The sequence below is a fragment of the Musa acuminata genome, unplaced genomic scaffold (assembly GCF_036884655.1).
Source record: "Musa acuminata AAA Group cultivar baxijiao unplaced genomic scaffold, Cavendish_Baxijiao_AAA HiC_scaffold_1136, whole genome shotgun sequence".
In the NCBI taxonomy this organism is placed as follows: domain Eukaryota; kingdom Viridiplantae; phylum Streptophyta; class Magnoliopsida; order Zingiberales; family Musaceae; genus Musa; species Musa acuminata.
The window spans coordinates 5225001-5230000 of NW_027021348.1; positions in this window are offsets into that span (position 1 = coordinate 5225001).

Sequence of the window (5000 nt, forward strand, 5' to 3'; positions counted from 1 at the left end):
AAGCCCCATCCAGCCCTGTGCCACCCGGGGGGTTCCAGGGTGCTGAGATGGCTGACATTTTGCTCCGCTCAAGATGGTCACCGCGCAACGCAAAAACAGGCCAAAAACTGGCCAAAACGGGCCAAAACTGGCCATTTTTGGCTGCGCGAGCGAGCGGCGAGCGGCGAACAGCGAGCGAAGCGAGAGGCAGCACCGTCCCTGCTATACGAAAGCCCCATCCAGCCCTGTGCCACCCGGGGGGTTCCAGGGTGCTGAGATGGCTGACATTTTGCTCCGCTCACGACGGTCACCGCGCGACGCAAGAACAGGCCAAAAACTGGCCAAAACGGCCCAAAAACGGGCCAAAACTGGCCATTTTTGGCTGCGCGAGCGAGCGGCGAGCGGCGGACAGCGAGCGAAGCGAGAGGCAGCACCGTCCCTGCTATACGAAAGCCCCATCCAGCCCTGTGCCACCCGGGGGGTTCCAGGGTGCTGAGATGGCTGACATTTTGCTCCGCTCACGACGGTCACCGCGCGACGCAAGAACAGCCCAAAAACAGGCCAAAACGGCCCAAAAACGGGACAAAACTGGCCATTTTTGGCTGCGCGAGCGAGCGGCGAGCGGCGGACAGCGAGCGAAGCGAGAGGCAGCACCGTCCCTGCTATACGAAAGCCCCATCCAGCCCTGTGCCACCCGGGGGGTTCCAGGGTGCTGAGATGGCTGACATTTTGCTCCGCTCACGACGGTCACCGCGCGACGCAAGAACAGCCCAAAAACAGGCCAAAACGGCCCAAAAACGGGCCAAAACTGGCCATTTTTGGCTGCGCGAGCGAGCAGCGAGCGGCGGACAGCGAGCGAAGCGAGAGGCATCACCGTCCCTGCTATACGAAAGCCCCATCCAGCCCTGTGCCACCCGGGGGGTTCCAGGGTGCTGAGATGGCTGACATTTTGCTCCGCTCAAGATGGTCACCGCGCAACGCAAAAACAGGCCAAAAACTGGCCAAAACGGGCCAAAACTGGCCATTTTTGGCTGCGCGAGTGAGCGGCGAGCGGCGAACAGCGAGCGAAGCGAGAGGCAGCACCGTCCCTGCTATACGAAAGCCCCATCCAGCCCTGTGCCACCCGGGGGGTTCCAGGGTGCTGAGATGGCTGACATTTTGCTCCGCTCACGACAGTCACCGCGCTGTAACGGACAAACTTCTAAACAAGATGTTGGATGTAATGCTTATGTCTGTCCGTTGTCTTTTGGCATGTTCATGCCTTGTACAGAATGTAAAGGGGCGGCCGAAGGCTTAATAGTCCCATTTTAGTTGGGTTGGTGGCCTCTTTAGGCTTGTAAATAAAGGTTGTGTCATGTGGACACGTTCGAGAGCTTTTCGGTCTGTAATGGACCATTTTACCCTTTGTTGTGCAACTATTCAGAGCTTTTAAAGTCTGTTTGTAATTTGCATTGTCTATGAAGTGTTTTTCGGACATGTTTGCTTGTGGATCCCGATTGAGGCGTTCTCTTCAACCCGTTCTCTCTTTTGTTGGTCCTAAGGGACAATGGGAGGCTTCGGGGAGGCTGACCTTTGCGGACGGACGCGCGAGGGTGCCGCACGCCTTAGGCAAAACCAGCTAAGGTCGTGACAGTGTGGTATCAGAGCGGGACAAGCACTCATAGAAACACTTGACATGCAAACGTGGGGGACCTAGCGGGGCTGCGTTGAGGGCAGTCAGCACACGCGCGACCGTTTGAGGGAAAACGGGCATGGAGATGTAGGGAAAAGAGTCGCTCAGAGGAGCGGGCATCTGAGATTGGCATTCAGAGGAATGGCCAACCCTTCGCGCAAGAGGCACCACGAGAACGGGCAAGCTTGGAAGAATTTGGAGCGCACAAAGGTTGGGATGGCTGAGTTTGAGCTACGGCTCAACGTTGACAACTTTACTTGATGGTGCTCAAGGCAAGCGAGGCGCTTGGCAAAGGACGAGACCATGCAAAGTGGAATGAGTTGCTCAGCGACCGAAAGAGTTGTGCAAAGCTCACAGAGGTGAGGGGAATTGCTAACTCGAAGAATTCGGTACTCATGCATGGGCTTGTATGCGGACGATGGATTGTTCGTGGCCATCCCAAGGCGGTCGAGACTCGGCGCCATGGAGCATTGAAACTTTCTCTTCGACATGCGAAGGATACGTCCGGAGGAGGCTGAAGTGTGCAACGAGTTCAGCATGTTGCTAGGCCTTGAGGGGTGCAGCGGTGGCTGTATTGACGTGGAGGCGCAATCTAGCAAGTGCGTTTGCAAGAGGCAGAACAATGCACAGTTTGTTCAGCAGATCGGAGTAGTCCAAGGGGATGGTGGTCTCCGAAACGAAGAGAGATGTTGCTCCAACGGGACAGTTATCCAGGAGGGATAAGTCTCAGCTCTCCAGAGGGAGAATCATGTGAGACGGACTTCACATGTTGAGGAGGAGTACCTCACAAACAACAACTCCACGAAGCTCGATGGACTGAGCAAGCGGCGAGGAGTCGTCGCATGATCTCGCTTGAGAGAATGCATTGGTGGATGCATTGCGAGATCAAGTGGGGGAGCGACCCAAAGCAACTCAAATGGAGGCACACTTGGAGTCGATATGGAGATCGGACTCAAGGGAGGGCTGACCCGTGGAATGGTGGGCGCGAGGGCCACCATCGACTCAATGCAAAAACGAGGAGCGGAGCAACTTGGGTGTAACTTGGCGAAGTACCCAAGCCGCATGAAGGGAGCCAGCATAGAAGTTGGAACATGGAGCAGAGGCACAGCGCTTTCCCTAGACAGAGGTCAAGGACATGAACTCTTGCAGAGGCAGGAGTAGAATCATGCTGTTCCCTGGGTCCTTCATTCTGACAGAGCGGACTCATCTTGCATGGTGCCAAAGACGAAGGGAGCTTCGGGGCACATGCACCTTATCTCGGAGGAGCATTCGATGGAGGAACTAAGGCGACTCAATTTGCGGAGGCGAAGTTGGGTACAGAAGGCCTTAGCACGGGGCAAGAGGACGCAGAGGCGGGTACTCTTGAAGAATATGCCACAGTGTTGCCATTTGAGTTGCTATGAAGGAAGCAGTGCGCAGCGGAGATTGTGCTGGTAGGGGCAGAGGCCCAGGATCCAGGCAATGGTGCACAAATTACAGCGAAGTCGGTGGACTTCGGGAGCTACTAGGCGACGGACTGTCCTAGAGCGGTGCTTCATCTAGGTGTGACCCAAGAGTGGGTGGATGAAGGTCGATTGCCAAAGGAGCGAACAAAATCGAAGGTGGAGGAGACCCTGCGATGTATTGGCAGAGGCCACACATGGAGGGTTCACAATTCGAGTTTATTTCACAAGGATCAGAATGCAATGGAGATGTCACCAGGAGGCGACATGGTGCAGCGGATCGTGGTGGAACAGTTCATGGCAATGCGACACACACGACATAGTCCCGTGAGGGATGAGATCATATGGAGGTATGATCGGGAGCTACTGGGAGCTCCGCTTTGGTGAACAACACGACGGCAAGAAGGGCTATGGATTCAAGGAGTGAAGGCCATGGTACCGCAGAGGCGGGTCTTCCGGGCGTGCACCGAATTTTGCATCGGATGAAAACCTTGGTCATCAGCATATGGGGGCTGGGTTCCACCAAGGGAAGAGTTCGAATGCAAGTACCAGTGAGTCCCATGAGAGGGACTTGATCATGCAGAGGTATGATCGAAGCAGCTGGAGAGTTGGACTGCTCCAGAGCTCATATTCGCTTAAGGGAGCCCGACAAGTCAGAGGACAAGGTCGAGTAAGCGAACGTTGCTACCAAGGAAGCTAAGGAGAACAGAATCGGTGCAAACCCTACAATGTGATGGCAGAGGCCATGCATGGGAGTTGCAGTCTGTCTTTCCATCGACCAAACAGACTGCTTGGAGAACACAGAGGTGTTGAAGCAGGAGGTCGAAAGGGGCGAGGAAGCGACGATGAGTCCAGAGGGACTTAGCTACCCAAAATCAAGCATCAGTTAGAATGGAGGTGGACTCAGAGGAGTGCCACGGAGACATCTCTACTGATTGTGAAGGAAAGGGATACAGAGGCGAAGCGACGGATAGTAGGGCCATGGGCATGGCAGCGCCATGGTACCGCAGAGGCGGGACTTCCGTGCAAGTCATTGATCCCTTGCTCTCACGGAGGGAGAGCGCTTGGTCGTGAAAGGGGCCGAGGAGGTGGAGCATGCAGAGGCAATCTCCAAGTACCGAGACAAGGCTGAAGGGCAGAGGCCAAGAAACTTCGTAAGACCGGTGTCAACAAGTTTCTCATCAAGATAGCCGTAAGTGAAGGACTTCGGGTCATGCAAGAGTGCACGACCAAGGAACGAAGCAGGCAGTACGTGGTGCTGTACCTTTGCTACTCAGTGGAGTAGGCGGCAGGGTTGATGGAGAAGACGGTACAATCCCAGAGGCGACCTCATCTATCAGAGAATTACTCCAAGTTGGGGTGAAAACTTCCTGCATTCCAGAAGTTCAATGGCATTGAGAAGGTGAATCACAGTAGCTAACTCAACGCAAGGAGTGCAAACACTTCAAGTGCTTCAGAAGTGTGAGCAAAGAGCAGGCGAAGGCCAGTAACCAGCTCGATGCATGAAGTACAACCTCGAGGAGGCGGGCGAAGTCAAGTAACCTTTGCCTTCTCAACTCTTAAGAGAATGGGCGAAACCGAGTACCCCAGTTCTCTTATCTATCCAGCAGAGGAGCTCTGCACAAGTTCAAAGACCCTTCGAAGATAATGGAAGACAATAGTTGTCAAAATCCTCACCAACGGTGATCAGTGCTACTGAGAGTAGATTGTCCGCTTCATTTCCCAACGAAATGCCAATCGAAAGCGGAAGTGATGCGAACCTACTTGGATGTGACAACTAACTGAAAGAAGAGTCAATGAGCAGATTTTGTGGAGGAAGGACCCAAAACTTCAGAAGTTTGCGAGGCGATGCTCGTTAAAGCTCCAACAAGCATCCACCCAGTTCAAGCAGCATGTGAAAATTTTGA